The sequence below is a fragment of the Mustela putorius genome, unplaced genomic scaffold, assembly GCF_011764305.1.
Source record: "Mustela putorius furo isolate JIRA1106 unplaced genomic scaffold, ASM1176430v1.1 tig00000813_pilon_pilon_pilon, whole genome shotgun sequence".
NCBI lineage: Eukaryota > Metazoa > Chordata > Mammalia > Carnivora > Mustelidae > Mustela > Mustela putorius.
The window spans coordinates 10,476,881-10,497,740 of record NW_025421485.1 but is presented as its reverse complement, the minus strand read 5'-3'; the positions used below and the strand labels follow the sequence as shown (position 1 = coordinate 10,497,740).

The following is a 20,860-nucleotide window of genomic DNA, read 5'->3' as shown; positions in this document are numbered from 1 at the left end:
CACCCGAAGGCACCCATGGACACAGGGTCTCCCCCAGCCGATGGTGGCTGCTCACTGCCCGCCTCCTGGAGTCCTGACGCTTGGTTTTCAAGGTGCCCCAGGGATCGGAATTTGCAGAACACTTTGAAATGTCACCACGTGGATGAGGAAACTAAGCTTAGGTAAGAAAGACCAGGGATACCTGGCTTTAGGGAACATGCCAGGAGCCAGGTCTCTGCCCCTGTACACGACATTTCAGTAAGACAAAAAAGAGAGAACAAAAAAAAAGACGTAACATTATGTGATAAACGTGTAATCATAAATTCCTGAATACAAATCCTGTCCAATGTGCTTTCCACTTAGGTCCAAACTGCCCATGTGCTGCACACCTTCCCTTCTGAAGGCCTTTAGTACGTGACGGCGGAACGAGGAAGACGTCCCTGCTCTTCGTCAGAGCGACGTCGGGGGAGCGCCGTGAGGGGACGCGGAACAGAGAGGACACTGCGCGTGTTTCCCACGTGAAATGAGAACACGGCAGGGCCGCCCCCACACCGGGAGTGTCCCATGTCTCAGCTCTGTGGTCCTTCCACCCAAACACCAGCCAGGCAGACACCTGGCTTCACGGGTCGGCTAATGACCACCGTCACCCACAGTCAGAGGACGGGGGGTGGGCAGGCTTTCTGCCAGGGCTCTCAGACCCCAATCTCGGCGCTCATCTCACATGCCGCTTGCTGAGCCGTATGTATACACACCATGTCAGCCTTCCCATTTTACCCCGGGAAATGCGGCACGCCCTGGCTTTTCTACAAGAGAGACGGATTTTCCTGCGGAAACTTCCAGGCACCCAGTGTTGCTGCAGAGCCTGTGAGGCCGTAGCATCACTCTTAAAATATGAGGATTTCCACCTTCAGAGAGGGCTGGCAGCGCTGGGGCAGAAAGAAATGAAGTCTGCAACATCCACCCCGTATGGCACAGATGATACGAGTCACCCTCAATGCCGGGGAAAAGAACTGTGTAAGCTGCACAGGGACGGAGCCACCAGGTGAGAACTGGGCACAGCTTCCATGCGGGAGGTGCGCACAGCCTGTCTGCAGCAGAGTCCTCACAGACCAAAGTCCTCCTCTGGGCAACTCTGCTCAGGTGTCAGCAAGGGCAGCCTGTCCCGAGAACTGCTTGCTCACCCAGCACACAGAGCAGTTGGGGGTGAGACATTAAATGCTTTTCCCTCGAGAAGAGTAATTAGATAAGAATGCTTTGTACCGTGGCTGCTAGCTAACACCATACTAGACGCCCTGACTACTTCATATGGCGAGGAAAAGCAAAGGTTTAAGACCAGGAGAAGAAGAGATCAAAACACCACTACTTGTTAATAACAATGTAGGTAGAAAACTTAAGACAATCTGCACTCTACTGTTAGAAACAAAACAGGGAATTTAGCAAAATTGCTGAACACCAAGGTGATATATAAAAATTAACTGGATATCTATAGATTAGCAACAAAAATTTAGAAATTTTTAAAAAATATTAAGTCACATGAAAAAACCAAATATCCTATAAATCTCAAACTACAGAGGTGCAAGATGTGTATGGGGCAGAACGAAAACCATGGCTAAGAGGAAGTCAAGGCCTGCACATGGAGGGTATACCATGTCCATAGACACCTTCACTGCTGTAAAGCATCCAGGAATCTTCAAGTTCCAAAAGCTTTTGGATAGAAGCCAACAACCCGCTCCTGAGGTTCTACATTTACACAGAGATGTGAACTGCCCGCACAGTCGACGGAGCCATCATGGAGAAGATCGGAATCGGCTGGCTCACCAGTCTGCGACGACTCTGGTGTCGGCACATGGGTGAGGGGACCAGAGAAAGAACATGCAACCTAGAAACAGACCTTCCAAGGACAGCCAGCTGACTTATAACAAAAATGCTGCTGTGCTGGAGTGCAGGTCTGTTCAGGAAAAGATGCTACGTTAGTTGTATATTCATATCTCATAACATACACAAAGACCAACCCCAAACAGACTAAAGACCAAAATGTAAGAGACAAACTAATCCACAGTAGAATATCCTCACAACCTTAGGATAAGCAAAGATTTCTTAAACTGGGCAGAAAAAAATACTAATCATAACAGAAAAGACTGGTAACAAAGACCAGATTAAAATTAAGAGCTTCTATCTACCAAAAGACACTGAACTTCACAAAATTAAATACTTGGAAAGAATGATGGGGAACAAATGAAACAACGGCTACCTCGGTGGCTCAGTTAGTTAAGCATCTGCCTTCAGCTCAGGTCATGATCCCAGGGCCCTGGGATGGAGTCCCAGGTCGGGCTCCCTGCTCAGTAGGGACTCTGCTTCTCCCTCTCCCTCTGCTGCTCTCCCCACCTCATTCTCTCTCTTTCTCTTTCTCTCTCTCTCTCTCTCAAATAAATAAATTAATTAAATAATTTTTAAAGAAAAAATAAAGCAAAACTGGAAGAAAATATTCATAATACATATACCTGAGAGAGGGCTTATATCCAGAATATACAAATAACTCTTACAATTTAATAACACAAATAACCCAATTTTTTAAAAAATGGCAGAAGACTGAATCTGACACTTCACAGAAGAAAACATGAATGGTCAGCAAGCACCAGAAAGGATGTTCAACATCAATTGTAACTGTAGAAGGCAAAATAAAACCAAAATGAGATACACTACACACCTACCGGAATGGCTAAAATTTAATTCTCAAAAGATCAACAATACCAAGTATTGGCAAAGACATAGAACAACGGGTCTGTCGCAGATCACTGGACACAGTGTAACACAGCACACTACGGACAACACTTGGCAGTGGACAATTCAGTTACCAGGTAACCCAATGATTCCACTCTTAGTGCTGAGACTGTCACAAAGTGTGACTTGTTGATAACGAGCATTGTGGCCACTCCTGATTTCGGCAGCGAAACCTGGCCCCACAGCAATAGTGGCCTGGAGATGGTATGTGACTGCCAGAAGTCAGGGGTAGCAATTATCATAATGACCAACAAGGCAGCACGCCAGCCAAGGGAGGCCAACTGGCCGAGTTGTGGTGACAGATAACAAGAGACAGCATTCCTAGGAGCAAAACAGATGGTCTCTCACCAGAGCACAGCCTGCCTAATGCGTGCATACACACATACACACCCATTCCGAGGACACAGCAATGGAGGAGCAGGAGGCTAAGGGAAGTCACTGCCTTAAACGTCATGACTCCTCACCCAGACCAGACCAGACTTCAGACCTAAAACCCACTGACAGAAAATGTGGCCAAATCCCCAGGAATGAGGAACCCGTAGTGCCAGGGCAAGTGCCTTCCTGATGATTAGCCCAGGGTGCACCCAAGGCCTGCTGCCCCTTGGTGGTGGCCACACAGCGGGCAAAGGGTAGTACCCAAGTTCGAGGCCTACTGAACACAAGGTCTGAGACCCAAAGTGTCCTGTCCCCTGTTAGGGTGGGGACCTAGGGGGCCGGGAAATAAACAAAGTCCCGGACACAGCCTGGTCACAACAGGTCTCCTGGGTCTGCGGACCCGGCCAGGGCTCACGTCCACAGTCCGCGAGGGTGTAAAACAGGGCGGACGCTGATGCCCCACCCCATCACAGGCCGTGGAGACGCATCTACGTCAAGGATCGAGAGCACGGAAGGGCCTTGTTGAACTGGCCAGCTGGCCTCAGCACCAAGTCAGTGGGTCCCGCGGAGGGTCTGCGGGCCACTCCCTGCTCAAAGGAGCACCTGCTCCCAGCTGCAGCGCCGAACTGAGGAGCTCACCAGCCTTGGGTACGTGCCGCGCGGACACTGGCCTCCAAACCCCTTCCTTCCCACCCCATGAAGACAAGCGACTGAAGCTATCCACGCTTCTGGGAGAGAAGCTCTTCACGTGGTTTTGCTGCAGAACCGTGAGCACCCCTACTTGCTGTCACAGCCTGCTCCAAAGACATCTGGACACCCTGCAAAATTGAGCCCGAGCCCTGACAGTGATGGCCTCACACTGCGTGCAGCAGACCCCGGCCAGCGGGTGGGAGATAGCCCGCAGAGCTGCAGGACCTGACAACCGGGCGAGGTTTGAGGTCCGCTGCACCCGACATCCAAAAGGAAGCGGCACACTTCCTGAGGGCCTCCTTACCCTGGAGCCGACACGCTCTGCATCTGGGGACACCCCAGGCCAGTCCAGGTGCTTGGCAACACGGCGAGCTGCCGGCCGCACGGGAGTAAGGGCTAGAGGGCTCACACAATCTGGAGGACATGCTGGGGTGGCAGTTGTCAGTGACAGAAAGGGGACAGCAGGGGCTTCCTGGGAAGAATGTCAGGGTTCCAGAGAATGACATGCTTTTTAAAACACTGCTCTAGCCATGCTTCTGGGCCCTCCCAGGTGGACCAGGGGGCACGAAGGGACCAAGCGTCACTCATTACAGAGCGCCATCATACCCGCCAGGACACAGTTAAGCAGGACCACAAGGCACGGGACAACTCCACAGACTCCTGCTATGTGGTTCTGCGTCCCCAACACAAGAACACACGGGCCTGGGGAATGGGTACTTCTACATGACACTGTGTCCCAACACAAGAAGCTGCGGGCCTGGGATCTGGGTTTTTCTGCATGGTGGCATGTCCCTAATACGAGAACCCACAGCCCTGGGAACCAGGAGCGAGAGCAGGGCTGAGCCCACCTGCTCTTCCCCTAGGACCCAAAAGTCCCTTGTGCTTCCTGTGCTCCTAACTTGGGCCACACAGGATCAAAGGTCCTAATTCCCCTGGGGGTTGGGAGGAGCTCTTCTCAGGGACAGAGCAGGAATACCTTCAAGCCACAAGTGACAACGGCCAACATGCCACTGAGATTTTGTGGGTGTTTGCTAGGTGGCAATAAGTGACTTCTAAAACCATCTGGCCTCTAGCTATAATTCTCTGTGCCTGTACTTGCCCCCCTTTGGAGATGAGAAGACAGAGTTGGGTGAGCATCAGACACTGCCCACAAGGACGCCAATCGTACTGGAAGGCTGAAGTAACACGAGCACAAGGTGGGCAGGTGCCTTGAGAGAGGTCGGGTCAGGTGCGGCAGGGAGGAGCGCGCCTCCCATACGGAGCGGGTGAGTTGGCCACAGCCCCAGGGGGACTTGGGGCACGTGGAAGTGGACATAGGCAGTCCGCAGGTGGGGTTAAGAGCCCAGTGGCTTTGGAGGGTCGAGAAAGGCCAAGAGTTCAATTTGGGACGCGGTACAATGAATGAAAGCCGTAAGAAGTGAGGTCTGACGCCCTGCAGGACGGACCAGGAAGGGCATGGAGACGAGCGGAGGGCTGGAGAGGGTCTGCTCTGGACAGCAGCGTGGGGACTGTCGGGTCTGAGTGAGGGCACAGGGCCTGGCAGGGAGAGGACATGCTCCATCAAGGCCAAGAAAACCAGGCCCAGCTCCACACTTAAGAGCAGACGATCCAGCGTCAGTGTCAAAGACGCGCTGACCAGGAAAGAGGCCGGCAGCCTGGACACGAGTCAGGAGCCTCACTCAGGCAAGACACGGGCACAGCCACAAAACCACCAGGCAGACAGTGCGAGAAGAGAGCACACCGTTTCCATTCTAGAAGCCCCAGATGCACACTCCTACAGCGCGGCTGCCACGCTGGCCAGAAGGAGCGCAGCCTCCAGAACCACCGTGGCCCACTGTGGCGTCCACACAGCACAGGGACACTATGGGTACAGCACATTTGGACCTTCTTCCGCAGGCACCGTGCAGGGAGCCTGAGTGCAGCGTGAGTGAAGGCTCTCCAGGGCGGGACAACAAGGGAGCTGCCCAACCCAACTGGGGACACTCCACGGGGTGGGGAGGCCGTGGGGGGCCCCTGAGGCAGGCTGCCCCTGCGCAGACCAACAGTGACAGAACGGCGACTCGAGGCGGCGCCCAAGTCCGCGTCAGACAGAAAGAAACCGCACCAGCTACGCTTGCAAAATGTAGAAAACCATACATTTTTCTGAAAATCCATAAATAAAAGGAAAGAAGTTTGAGGAAATTTCTAGCATATGGAAAATTTATCTGGATTTTCTGAAAGATTATAAAATTTTGTTACAGAATTTACTCTGAAAATATGATGGGCCGCGGGTGAGTCCAGAATTCCTTGAGGAGACGGAGCCCCTAGATCACCCCGAGAAAGACCACAAAGTGACATCGTGTGCTCTCCAGGCACCCGCCAACACCACCCACCCTAGAAATGCGCAAATGTACAAAATCTGAATAAGCAGTGCGCTTTGGGTCCAAGGAACATGGTAGGCATCATCAGAAACTCTCCGAATCCTCAGAAGCAGCTGAAATTGAAGGTAAACAGAACTAAGTAAGAAACGCCAGAGTCTGCCCATTGAGACATGCAAACTGGTTCTGAAACTCAGAGGATTTTCATGTCTGCACGCATCTCGACAGAGCATTCAACGCAAATCCAGCAGCTGTCAAAGAAACTAAGGTGCTTTTAAGAAGGAAACCCCGATTTTTAGGAGGAAATGCTGTAACAACCAGCAAGGCCTTCTGCTTTTCTCCCTCCTGTCCACGCGTGTCCTGCAGGAAGGCCCTGTAGTGCCCAGGTCGCTATCGGAACGACCGCAAGCCCCACAAGGGCAGGCCCACCATCCACAAGAAAGCAAGCCCACGGCGCAAACCACAGAGAACGCAGCCACGTAAGAAGGGAAGGCCCACGCCACACGCAACGAACCGCACCCCCCCGTTCTGTGACCCGGGAGACTGAGGTCCAACGGCCGCCCCCGGGTGGCAGAGTCAGACAGGAAACGCCGTGGCCTGCCTCATCTACAGTCCACGGCTTCGGAGGAAAAAATACCAAGTTGTGTCCTGAAGGCCAGTCGGACGCCACTGACTGTTCCTCACGTGGAACGCACGAGCTGGAGGCACTTAATGAGATAAAGAGATAATCGGGGCCAATGAATGGAAGAGCCTGCCTGGGGCTGCCAACAGCGCCCGCAGACTGCGCGCTTGCTGTAAGGGATTACCCGGTCCAGGCTTAGAGGAATTCAAAGGAGATTAGGGCCTTTGTAAGCCTGAATAGCCGCTCCAGCCAGCTCAGCTAAAGGGCTAACGGTGCCCAGGCCCAGGACATAATCTGATCCCCAGCCGGAGGGGAGGGGCTTCCACCAGGCTCCGGGCAGGTGCACTCAGAATCTGGAAGCCGGGGCTATTTTTAGAATTCGACCTTCTCTGCGTCCTGCAGAGGCACAGAAGGATGAACGAAGAGCTACCCAGCCCCACTAAGCATTCCCCTGGGGCAGGAGAGCTTGGGGCTGGGCCTGCAATTGCCTTCGACCCTGGCTTGCACACGCTTTCGGGCACGCCGTGTAGAGATCACAGACCCTGGTGCGCAGGAGGGCAGAACGACAGCGGGGAGCAGGATCTGGCCGTCCCCTCACCGCACGGGTGTGGGGCTCCTGCACCCCGAGAAGCTGAGCCTGGTGCAGGGGCAGCAAGGAGCTCCCTGACCACAAGGACAAGGAGGGGTGGGGGAGGGGCACCAGCCAGGACCTCAGAGACAGGGGGGTGCAAGAACCAAGGCCGCTCAGGGCATGTTAACCCAGATGGCTCTCTGGCAGTGGGTAAAGGGAGAAGAGACCCAGCCAGGCACCCAGTATCCCCGATCTGTCCCCCCGATCTGTGTAACCAGCGCAACCTGGCCCTGGGCAGAAACCTGCCTGGAGCCACCAGGAAGAGCCCCGCCCCTGGACAGGTCCAGTCCGCAGACCACAGCCCCTGCTCTCAGGGGGACCCCGGCCTCGTTGAGGAGGGACCCTCTAACACTGCTGCATACAGACAAGGTTGTCCTCCAAGCCTTCCCCAGGTCTAGGACGGCGGCCCCACGGGAAAGGGATGGAAGGCTCCAGACTTGCCAGAGCCCATGATGAGCCCAGTGGGTACCACTGGCCGACAGCCAGACCTGAGGACTCGTGGTCCCAGTCCAACTCACAGACGGCCGGTGGCCCGACCTGCAGCCGTCACCAGACTACTGAGCACACCCAGGGAAGGGGCAGGCAGGCACGGGCAGGACCCCACCTACAGCAGAGCCGGGAATGACAGGAAGCATGACGGACGTCCCCCTCCCTCTCCAAACAGTCACCAAAGGCAGCACTGCGACGTCAGTGGGAATGGAGAGCTCGGGTCACCACTGAAGTCTTGGAAGATGCGGCCCGCTGACTTCTGTCAGAGCCACAGAGGCCCCGCTGGGCCTGTGCAGCAGGCGGAGTTCTTGGAGAACGACAGTGGCTTGTGACAAACTTCCTCGGGGACACCAGCTGCTGCCGTCTGTCGCACAACCCTGCAGCCCCAGCTTCTGAGACTCAGATCCGGGCGGGGGCAGGGGGGGCTTTCTCCTGGAACCATCTGGAGGGGTCGCCAGCAGCCGGCTCCACCGGCAGCAGGGACAACAGTCCCGGCCCTGGCAAACCTACACCGGGCTCACGGCTCCCCACCAGAACCTTGCCCAGAGGGGGCACACCTTGCTCCAAATCCTGCCCCTGCCTGTGTCTGTAGGGCCAGGAGCTGAGGAAGATGTGTGCCTCAAAAGTGATAAGGAAGGACAGGGCCGTCTATGAGCGGGACCACATAGCCACAAAGCCTGCAGTCCAGGCACCCCAGCCCTTCCTGGCTGGGCGCCCGCTCGCAGATGCCCTTTGGGCCCTGCTCTGTGATAAACCACGGGGCTCTGCTGCAATGGGGTCCCATGAGCGGCACACTCTGAGGGTGTCCAGGAAGCTCAGCCCCTGAATGGGCCCAGGTCCTTGTCTCCCCATGACCCGCCGCCCTGGCCTGGCAACAACCTTCCCAAGGCGCGCAGACACAGAACGGGTGCTGAGGCTCCCCGCCCACACAGCTCGGTGTGAGACCTCACGTCCAGGCTGGCGCTCTGGTTCCCAGGCCCCTGCACGGCCCCTCTGCACCCCACCCATAGTCTCACTCCCCACATTCCTGGGCACACCACACCCTGCTAGGACTGCTGGGACCACCTGATGCCAAGGGCGGCCAGTCAAATTCAGCACCCCACTTCCACGGCCACAGCTGCAGGCTGAGCCACGCCTTCCCCTGCACCCCTCCTCCTGACATCCAGCAACATGCGCCCCGACATCCAGAGGCATGTGGCCCCCCAATATCCAGCGGTGTGTGCCCCCTCCCCTAATATCCCATAGCCCGAGCCACGCCTTCTCCAGTACAGTCTGCACCCCTCCACTTTCCCTCCTCAGGTCTCCGACTGAGTCCTAGGGTCCAAGAGTCTTCTGCCCTTATTAGTAATTCCTTATACCAAAAATCCCTCTCTGCCGTGCTAGCTGGGGTCCACCTGCTGACCCAGACAGCACCTGGGGACCTCATCCAAATGCTGCATCACAGGGAGAGCGCAAGGCAGGGGCATGGGGTGGAGAAGGCTGTGGAACCCCAAGTGGCACTCCTGAGGGTCCGGCCATCTGGACCATGTTGGGGTGACTTCACCACTAGGAAGCCCAACTTTGGTGGCCTTTTTGAATCTGGGAGGTAGTAGGTGACCTGCTGAGCATGGGTTCCCAGCCCAGCAACCTGTCAGACTCAACCCTCAGTGGAGTTTAAACTAGGAGACGTTCTGCTGTCGGCCCAAGCATGGGGCCCCACTGGTGCTCGCAGTGTCCAGGACAAACATGACCACAAAGAGCCTCGGGCAAGCCCCCCGGCGGAGTCCCCGGCCAGACCCGGAAGCCCGCGACTGAGCAGTGCCGCTTACACATGCCATCACCGGCTTCCAGGGAACAGCTCCAGGCCAGCTCCCGGACCCCCGGACCCTGGAGGGCAGGAGTGGACCCTGATCGCTGGAGGCAGACACTGAGCGCCAAGTCAGGCCCGTCACAGAACGCGTGTCATCTGATCCACCGCGCCGCCAGGAGAACAGACACCGCCAACATCAAGTGGGAATTCTGCGCATTCCAAACAAAACCGGGCCCAGGCAGGTCCTGAAACCAGCGGGTTCCCAATCCGGCGGCGGCACTGCCTCTGCTCTGGGGACAGTCCCCCGATCCCAGAGGAGCAGCACCTGCCCTGGGCTTACAGACGGCTCTGCCCAGACATGGGGTGCCAGGGGTGCCCTACGCAGCCGTGTCTGAAAGGAGAGCACATGCCCGACGGTACCCACTGCCCGGGCGGGCGGGTGGGCAGAGACACGGCCGCGTGAGCATCTGCACAGAGGCCTCCGCCGTGGCCTCGCAATCAGGCTTGTCAAGAAGAGAAAAGCAAAGCCAGGAAGCAAAGCCGCACAGGTGGGCGGCTGAGAAGCGGCGGAGCATGAGTCTCCCCGCCCCACACAAAGGCTCTCGGTGGCGTCTCGGCCACAACGGAGGCTCGCAGGAAGTCCACCACCCAGACATCGGCCATCCCCGCCATGCCCCAGGTGCCGGTTCCCAGAACATCACCACGTGCGGGGAGCGAGGCGCTTCCGGGAGGAGAAGACCGTGTCCCACCGGCAGCCCCTTCTGGCCTGAACGCCCCGACTGCTGTATGAAATGCTCCTTCGGAAACACCTGGCGTGGCTTCTTGATCCAACGGACAACCTCACCCAGTCTCTGCGAGGCGGTGCTGTTACCCGCTGACCAGGAATGGAGACGACACAGTCCGCGTTGTGCTGCGGCAGTGATGCCCAGGACAGAGCTCGTGACGGCCACAAGGCAGCGCGAGGTCCCCATGCGAAGCCCAGGAAGGAAGTGAGGGTTTAAGATTATTTCTCTCATGGGCTCCTGGGGGGCCTGTTGGTTAAGCATCTAACTCCTGCTTTCAGCTCAAGTCGTGACCTCAGGGTCGTGAGGCTGAGCCCTTGTCCAGCTCCGGACTCAGCACCGAGCCTGCTGGAGATCCTTCCCTCCACTGCTCCCCCTGCTTGTGCACGCGCTCGCTCTCAAATAAATAAATACATTTCTTCTTAAAAAGATTATTTTTCTCTTTCAATAGGTTTTCAGCGTTTTCTTTCGGTTATCCACTTTCTAGATTCTGCGGCTTCTGACTCCAACAGTACAGCCGACTGAGCCTCTTGAAGAGAATGATGCTTCTATAAGACACTCATCTATATTTTTAAATGCACAGTTATACTTTCAGGAAAGTGAATCGCTATGATCAGGAGCAAACACTAAAGCTGTTGTTGAAGCCAGTGACGTAAGCTACAGCTGCCCGTTCCGTGTCTGCCTCCCCTGGGAGTCCACAGGCCACACAGTGTGCAGGAGACACGCACGCGGCCCTCCAAAGGGAGCGTATTGGGGCTGGGATCTTTGCAAAAGTCTGGACTCCCGAAGGGCTACTTTCTCATTAGGAGAATGAACTGGCAAAGAGTCCAGAGCTCATGGTTATCTCAGCCATGGCCCTGAGCACACAGCAGTCTACTTGAGACTCTATCCTGCTCTGGTTCTCACAGAAATCTGCATTTGAATTTAGCACCACTGGTATCCCGGGCGGGGAAATCCTCGGCAAGAATTAAACAAGAAGCCCCAGTCGTTGGCAGCCCCGGCACGCTCCGGGTGACGCTAACCCCCTGGAAGAACGCGCCCCGGGCCGGTCCCTCAGGATCCCTGTAGGTTCCGAGCAGCCCAGTAAGGCGCTTGCAATGGCACGAGATAAAACTCACACTGACAACCATGTGTCTGAGCATGAGTGGCCAGAAAAGGGAACCCCCGAGCACGAACGCCAATGACTTCAGACACTAGAATCTTTAAAATACTGAGAAAAAATGATCAAGAGAAAAAGACCACCAAAATTCACCAGGAAGTTTTTTAACAGAACCAAATAGAATGCCTAGAAATAAAACACGACTGTTGAAGTAAACATCTCCATTGGCAATTTTACAGCAGATTGGGAACAACTGGAAGAATCAGGCCCTCGGGGGCACCTGGGTGGCTCAGTGGGTTAAGCCGCTGCCTTTGGCTCAGGTCATGATCTCAGGGTCCTGGGATCGAGTCCCGCGTCGGGCTCTCTGCTTGGCAGGGAGCCTGCTTCCCTCTCTCTCTCTCTGCCTGCCTCTCCGTCTACTTGTGATTCCTCTCTGTCAAATAAATAAAATCTTTAAAAAAAAAAAAAAAAAAGAATCAGGCCCTCGGAATGGAGGTATGAAGAAGTGGCCGGAGGGTGGCCAGGATGTACAGATGGAGACGTGAGGGGGCGCCCAGCGCTGCCACGCAGCCCCGGAGGTGCAGGGGGAAGCAGAGGCTATGGGAGAGGTCGGGGAGGGAGTGGTCAGTCCACACAATCTAGAAGGACTCTGGAGTCAGACAGCTTAACAGTGTCTGAGAGCTTTCTTCGATGTACTGAAACTAAAACTGGATATCGCAGGCGACATTATATGGGAATAATTTATGTGAGAATGGTGAGGCAGAAGCAGGAGACTCCGCTCAGTGACACTGCCCGGACCCGGCGTCAGGGACGGACAGCATCCCAACAGGACACAGCGAGGGGCAGTGAGCACCCGTGGCAGACACAGCACGCTCACTATGTGCCCATCTCCAAGGTCCTTCCCGAGCATGGGCTGATGCCTCCGCCTCACAGCCCGACAACGCAGGGACATCTCCCTCACCCAGGCGTCTTTATGATCTCTCCTCTTTTTCTGTTTGAACAATTTCATTTATTTATTTGCGAGAGAGAGCAAGCGAGTGTGAACAGGGGAGGAGCAGAGGCAGAGGGAGAGACGGTATCTCCAGCGACTCCACGCTCAGTGCAGAGCCTGACGCAGGGCTCAACCCCATGACCCTGAGATCGTGACCTGAGCTGGAAGGAGGCGGACATTTAACCGACTGAGCCAGTCAGGTGCCCCTGGTCTCCCTTTTTTTCACTCAAGTGACCAAAGCCCAGGGGACGGGTAAGGTCCACAGTGATACATGCAGGGTCACCTGGGTCGGCTCTGCCACCAGGCAGGCCCCAACCCATGACCACACCCGCCTTCCAGGGGCCAGACAAGCTCAGAGAAGTGACCCACGTTCCCAGCCCGCCGGCGTGTCCGTAACCTCAGGGACTAGGGCAAGGATGCCGGGCAGCTGAAGGAAAGCACATTTAAAAGGTCGGTTCGGACACAGGCAGGGGCACCTCCTCTCCCTCGTTCTGGGTCTAAAAGGAAGTGTCTAATGCTCCTTGTAGGACAGGCCCACCCGCCAGGGGTGGAGACACGTCAGCTTAGGCAGGTCCAGTCTCCCCAGAGCGCTGCCCAGCCCCCTGCCCCGCCGGGAGCTCTTGGCGTTGTCCTCACTCACACTTCCCGAGCATCCCCGGAACATGTGCACGTGTAGCAGGACGTCCCCAGCCCCGCCGCCGTGTCCCCAGGCCCTGCAGACGCACGTCCATGGCCCCGTTGTGCCCGGGCACTGGAGTTCCTGCTGCAGATGTCCTCCAGGGGACCGCTTCTCCGCAGCTGTGGTCAGGAATGCGCCTCCACTCCCGAGCCGGCTCCCAGAAGGGACACCCACAGCGCTGTCCCCTCTGTCCACAGCCCTGCCTAGCGGGACACACAGCACCAGCACTCCAGCAGGATGTGGCCAGGCCTAGCCCACCCTCTCCATCATGACTGCCAAGCCCATGGCTGGGCCAGGGCTGCTTCTCTAGGAGGCAATGGGCTCTGACCAGACCTGGGTTGTCGTCTGACTACCAGCGAGGTCTGCTCATCTCGAGAACCCAACTACAGAGAACCTGCTCTTTCTAGGGATTAAGCATCGGAAGCTGGGGATCCACTCCTGTGCCAGCATCCACGGCACGCTGCCCAGCCTCACTCCCCCTGACGGCCTCCTCGCCAGCCACATGGGCACCCTGGGACCTCCGGCAGACCTCATCACTAACAGTGCGCTCAATCCACGTGCAGTCACTCACTTCTCGGGACCACAAAAAGGCAACAGGGACACTTGATTGGTGTCCCAGTGTTTGGTTTCTGGACAGGGACCAGCCACATGCCCATAAAAACAGGGAAGACGGGGAGTCATCCGCATCAGGTCGAGTAAATGGCACGTGCTACCTTCCGCAATGGGATCCCGAGATCGCCATCAACTACTCTGGCACCCACTTGTGTCGGAAAGTCGTTAATACCCCCAAAACACCTTCATACCTTCTCTCAGATAATGCAGTGATTTGCTGACTGATGTGTTTAGGTTTCTACTATGCGCTCCAAGCTAAAACATCGAAAGCTCGCTCCTAAAAATACCAGTCCACACGGCTTCTCCATAGAAACACTTAGCGTGTTCGGTAATCGCTGGGGACAGTGGGCAGAGTTTGCACACGGCGGGGCACAGGGAGGCGGCGCCGAGCCCCAGCCTCAGCTCAGCATGGGTGTAGCTGGGCACCAGGGTCTTCTCTGCAGCTCCAGGAGGACCAAGGAGGTGGAAGATGGAGCACATTCACGACACACCCATAAGACATGGGGGGTCGCATGGGGGGGTCGCACGGTCCCGGGAGAGCAGGGAGGACGCAGCAGCTGCGTGACCCGCGGACGGCAGGCACACACAGCCGGCGCCACCACAACGGCATCGCCCTGCACCCACGGCACAGGGATTTCAGAGCGGTCTCCTGTCACTGCGTTCCGTGACCCGGGAGCAAAGCAGTGGCAAGGACCCAGCTCAGCAGATGTCAGAGAGCCGACCATCTGCAAGGAGCTGGCCGTGAGGAGGGGCAGAGCGGGGACAATGCACAGTCTGTCCAGGCTCACCCTGTTCTAGGAATTACCCGGAGACAAGAAAGTCAAGTGCTGTGCTTCTCTCTTTTCTTTCTGGCTTTTTAACTTCGGGGCGCAGGGGGAAGGTAAGAAGGAGACTTTGGCCGTAACTCCAGGGCTCTCTCTTTGCACCATGTCTGCCCCGTGTGGCAGACTCCCCTACAAACACTGCACGACCACGGCATCTGCACGGGGCGCATCTCCCACCCCAGGTGCGCCTTGTGCCTTTATCACCGCGTCTGTGGAAGCAAATGTGTCCGTCCCTGCCGCACACAGGGTGGATGGCTCCCCTCCCCACACTGCCCAGTCTGTCCCACTCAGAGTCACCTGCTGTGTGAGTGGGACGAGGAGCCGCCCGGCCCCCAGTAGACAGACGCCACCTCCACACCTGTCTGCCCTTCTTCACCTGGCTCGGCTCCCCCCGGACTCTGAGCACCAGGACGGCGGGGCTGCGCCTGCCTGGCGGGGAGGAAAGGTCAGTGGATGTTAGCTGGGGAAGTCTGCTTGCCTTTCCAGGTCAGGGCAAATGCCCCATCTGACTTGCCTCTCAGAAAGCAAGCTGTCTGGGGAGGCTGCCTGGCACGGCTGCCTGAATGCAACACAGGCTCAGCAGGTTGACGGACCTGCTTCCTCTAGCCCCCAAGGCCCACCCAGCTCAGCTGTGTGTGCAGGGCCAGGGTGCTAAGATCGCAGACTCCTTGCTGTCTGCAAGGGGCCCTTATGGCTTCCAGGTCACTGCAGTCCCACTGTGTGCCCCCAAGTCATGCCTAGAAGGCACCCACACAGTGGCCGCTGCCGCCTTTCCTTGGCCCCTCTTCCTGGTTCATGCATATTCTGTCACTTTTCTCCTGCTCCAGGGGCTACGCACAGCTGTGGGGCAGCTTCCTGCACAGGGAGCCCAGCAGAGGGGATGGGTCAGGGCAGTGTCCGTGCACACAAACACCCCCCCCCAGCCCATGCACCACTCCCGTGCTGGCCCCGAGGGCGGGGCTCCTCTCCTCTGCGTGTGTATCTGCATCAGTGCTTGGCTTACACTCATCGAAAATCTACCCAACGTGAAGCCTAGAGGACGTACATTTGTCCACTGCCCCCCACAGGCCCTCCAGTTGCCAGTGGGCCTGCCCAGCTCCTGATGTCCCATCAGCCAGGAGGCCAGGGGGTGTGTGCGGACATCACCAGCCCCAGTGGCCGGCCTTGAGGGGGAAGGAGAGGGCAGGGAGCAACTCTGAGGAAAGAAATCATTATGAAGCACGAAACAGACTGGCGACTGGTCCCCAGGGAATTATCCTCTTTATGAAAAGGAAAAATAAAACTAAGCTAAATGACAAGGAAATGCAAATGGAAGGAAGCAGTCTGAGTGACAAGAAGAAAACAATGAGGAGGTTCAGAAATCAAGTCCTCAGCCCCAAACGGTCGCGATCCCGTCGCGAGCACCCAGCCCCGGGGAGCGCGACCTCATGCACCTCAAGGACGTTCTCGTTAGGCGGCCGATTCCAGAACAGAACCTGATTTCGTTAAGTCACGACGCTCAGTGTGAAAGGACTCCTGTACGCACCTGTCTGACTGCCCAAATTAAAACCCAATTTCAAAACAAATTATCTTCATTTCCCGTATCTTTTCAAAAGTCATTGTGATTACTTCAAATTCCTACAGATGGGTCAGAAAAAGAGAAAAAAAATAGAAACAACGAATGCTCTTTACAGAAATGAAGTACTAAAACCAAAGCTCGCATGAAACGCGCAGGGCCCGAACTGAACACAGAGGACCCTGCGCTAATTAAATTGAGTCGGCGTCAGATGGCAAGGCCCACTTCGAACACCAGACGCTTCATCAGGCGGAGCGCCTGAAAACGGGGATTCTGTGTTCAGTACGGCGAGGGGTGACCAGTGAGGACAGTGGGTCCAGCATCTTTTAGAGCAGGAAATCCCAGCCAAGTCAACTAAGTCAGCTCATGGAAACTCAAGGGCACACCCCATAAATACCATGGACAGGTGAGCCCGCGCGGGCCTGGTGTAAGCACTCGAGGCCCTGCGCCCACGCCAGGAGACCCCTCCCCGCAGAGCCCTCCCGCAGCCCCAGGCCTGCCCTGCAGCAGCTCGCACAGCCCAGCCCAGGACGCGGTAAGGGCTGCTCCTGGCCACACATCCTGTCACCCTGGGCTCAGCAAGGGAACCCATTCTCTGCGCCTTTTGTCGGGAGCAAACACGAAACCCCTGGCGCGCGGCAGACGGCTGAGCGTTCCCTCCCTCTCGCTCCCCTGCACACACCTACCCACACCCCAACTGCAGGCCCTGACTGTTTAGTCCCCTGGTTCATTCCCTCGTGTTTAACCTTGAAACCCGGCTGCAAATGCTCTGACATCAGAGCCTACAGACGGTGGCGGGCACAGCGCCGGCTCCTGGCGGGTGTGTGCTTTGATGGGCTTGGGGGCAGAGCCAGCTGGCTGCGAGACGCCGTTGCCCGGGGAACGGCCACTGAAGTGTGTGCTCGAGTGGGCACGGAGGCTCTCGGCAGCCGCCACGGCCGCCGCTGTGCACGGGGAAGCCCAGCTGGTGCCCATTAATGCTCTCGGTGTGGCGAGGACGAGGAGCCAGTTCCAGAAGCCTGACTCTTCCCACTGACAAATAGGCTTATCTCACTGCCTCCCTAATGAATGTCCCCACCGCACCCACCCGAACAGAACGGGGAGCTGCAGAGAGAAGCAGCTCAAGGCTGTGCCCTAATTAAACAATGCCGGTCGGCTGAACACGAGGGCGCAGCCCTGCAGCCCGCGCAACGTTCCACCCCTTCACCTACTGGAAACTCCTCTTTTCTCTCTTCATTTCACTTAAAGTGGCTTAAAATGCAGGAAGAGAGCGGGGGTGAATTCTGGCTGCACAGAGGGAAAAGATGCATTTTAAACATCTACGTGAGCACCAACCTTTCTAAAATGCACAGGGCAACTGTTTGTGAAATTCTGGGTCTCCCCATGAGATGCAAAATTCCCAAATTCCTTGGGGGGCTCAATGACATTTTCCATACATCCACACTTCTGCTTTGACAATCTCCACGTGCTCAGGTGTCTACAAACACCAGCGGGGCTCAGGGTGTCCAAAGTGGGCAGTCCTCACACGATGGCCTGCCGCGGGCTCAGGACGGGGCGCCCGGCCCACAGCCCACAGTGTGGCGCGGTGCATCCAGAAGGAACACTGCCTGCCGCACACCTGATCGCCACCGGCCAGCCGATACACAGCCACGGCACGGTTCTGGAACCAAGGGATTGTGTGACGGGGAAAGCAGACTCCGGAGCAGGGAGACCTGCGTTGGAAGCGAGGGCTGACTGAGTTGCTCCGTGACCCCAAAGAAGTGCTTTCCCATCGCTGGCATGGGAATGACCTCTCCTCCCTGGGTGAGCCGCAGGAGGTGAAGCCCTAGAGGTCCGCACGGAGCGGGTGCGTGCCTGCTCCTGGCTCCTGCCCAGCTGCCACCGTCTGGGGGGTGGACACCGAGGCATCGCGCGCGGGGGGATCTGCTGGCTGAGCCATCGCGCGCGGGGGCATCTGCGGGCACCCCCTTTCTCGCCCTGTCCGCTGGTCTGCCGTCGCACGCTGTCTCCCTCCTATCCTCCGTCTTGGGGAAGCCTGAGCTCCACGGAGCCACGCCTCTGCCTGCTCCCTTTCTGCGACCTGCCCTGAGCCCGTGGCTTTCTGGTTTCTTTGTCTTCCCCTCCTGGGCGAGTGGCCATTTTTAGAATGGCTCACGGGGATCTGGTTTTCCTGCCTTCGAGCAGCCTCCGTGGCTGGGGAGGCACAGGACTCACAGCCTAGGGTGCTATGACAGTGATGCCTGTCACCTCTGATGGGAGCCTTCCTGAGCTCCGTCTCCCTGCAGGCGACACCCTCAGTGCGGGCTTCCCTCGGCCGAGGCGCAGGCTGTGGAGACAGAAGCAGGACCCAGTCAGCCTGCAGGTACGTGCAACCTGAGCACAGCGGGCTGCAGGGGAGGGAGACAGAGGGGGACAGGGAGGGCAGGAGCCCCTGCAGCTGAGCCACAGGGAGACCAAGGGTCCGGAGAGGCCGTCCGGGGATTACCTACAGACCCAGTGGGCCTTCCTGGGGAAGCTTCTCCGGAAGAAGAACTCAGACAAGAACAAAAGACGTGTATGTGTAGATTTCCAAGACAGCTTTGTTGATAAGAGCCAAGTATCCAATTTAAACGTCCATCAGAGAGGAATGGTCAAGCGCACAGGGACTCCATGCCACCATGGAAGCAACCCCAGGAAAGACAACTGCCAGCTCCCACCCGGTTCGCCAGCCGGCAGTCCTCCTAGGTTGGCCTGTCCGTGGCCCCAGGCTGCCGGCCTCCATCCGCCCGCTCACGTGGTACCAAACCCCAGCCCAGAAGGCCAGAAGAAGGGGGTGTGGGAGCAGGCTCCAACCACGCCCTGGGGCAAGCCTTGGAGTGTGGAGTTCGGACGGACAGGGGCCAGACACCGGATGGCCCCGGCGGCAGGCAGGGAAGCGGCGTGCCCTCTACCCGCTGACCGCGCTAGCAGACCCCGCCCTCCGCCTCGGCCTCAGTCAGGACTCGGGGTCCCCTCGTGCCCGAACTCAGAGACCCAGTGCTTCAACCTCGCCACTCAGAACTGCTCCACATGAGCTGCAAGGCAGTGTCCCGAGTTCCGAAGGACAAAGGCCGCTGCCAACCACGTGGGACAGGCCCGCAGCAGGGGAGGGAGGCCCAGCTTTGCTATTACGCAGGAGCCACCGCCAGGGCTCCGAGGCCGGCACTCTTGCTTCTCTCGCTTGGGGACCTAGTGGCGTGGCGTGAGAAAGCCAACAGCCGTGGCGAGAGACCACACATGCGTGTTCTAGCTGCCGCCGCTCAAGCCTTCCCCACCCACAGCCTGTTTCAACCATGACGCACGGGAGCCACAAGCCTTCTGGGGACAACAGCTCCATCCTACCAGACCCGCCGGCCAGGCCCAGGCATCAGGGAGCAGAGAAGAACCAATCCTGCCGTGCCTGTCTCATTCCTGACCAGAGAAGCCACGTACCGCATAAAGGATTGCTTCCACTCAGCCAAGGCAACCCACTTACAAGGCAAAGGGCATCTTACAATGGCCACCATTCGGACGTCCACACGCGCCATCGATACCAGAAGTGCTGGTATGATCTGGTCACCGCTGGCCTCCAGTTGGTAGAGGCCACATTTCAGAAAGCCCAGGAGGTCCACAGAAGGAGGTGCGCCATCCAGGAGGCCGTCCCGCCTGCTGTGTCCCAGAGACACGGGGAGACCTGGGGTGAGGGACACTCAGGGGCTCAGATCTGGAGATATAGTGGGCGGTCAAGCTCCCAGCACGCACGCGTCCTCCAAGATGTGTTCAGTCTTCGCCTCAGTGACCTGGGAAGCCGATCCGTAAGCCCAGAGAAAAGGCAGCATGGCCTTGGGGCCAGGGTGCCCTAGACCTCCTTGTGCCTCACAGGGCCCCTTGCAGAGCACAGGCACCAAAACCCCACTGGCCATGCACCAGCAGAACGCCAGCTATTTTTGCGTCTGTCGGCCCGGCAGCCCCGCAGCTAGGTCCCTGACCTCCGTGAAGACGGAGGACTCGAAGCTCAGAGAGTAGCCGCCTGCCCGCAGGCCCCCCAGCAGTGAGGGGCAGGTCCAGACCCCGTGATTCAGGGCTCCACGGCCTCTGCAGGCCTCCTCAAGAGCAGGGTCAGGGTGTAGAGGCCACCGAGTGAAGACGCACTGACCCGCTCCCCGTGAATGTGAGCTCCCTGTGGGCAGGGTTCTAGGTCACACACATCCTGGTCTCTGGCATCAAGGCATCTGCCTGGCACACAGCAGGTGCCAACGGCCTCTACGGGGTGGAGGGACAGACGGATGCCGAGGGACACGTGCTCTGGCCGCCCATCCAGCATGGGATCCACCCACCCACTCTCTGACTGCCCACCTTCTATCAGACCCTCCACCTCCCTAAGGGGCAGACGATGCTGAGGGGGCCCCCACATAGACCCAAGCAGGGAAGGGTCCCATGTCCCTGCCCTCCAGTCACGACCCTGCCCCCCAGCTCTGTCTTAACCCGCACCTCCCCGGAGGCTCTGCCGCACTCCCTGCGTGCTCACATCACCCCCGAGCCCCTTCTTTTTCTCTCCACCGAGAGCCGTTCCTGAGAGGTGACCCAGACGTGCTGTGTGCGTGGTCA

The 20,860-nt window shown here is 57.5% G+C and overlaps 1 protein-coding gene across 4 annotated transcripts in view; it reads right to left on the bottom strand.

Annotated features, from left to right (window-relative positions):
- EIPR1 (EARP complex and GARP complex interacting protein 1) overlaps nucleotides 1-20,860 on the bottom strand; it is a 123,904-nt gene that overhangs the window by 36,207 nt on the left and 66,837 nt on the right. The window lies entirely within an intron of this gene.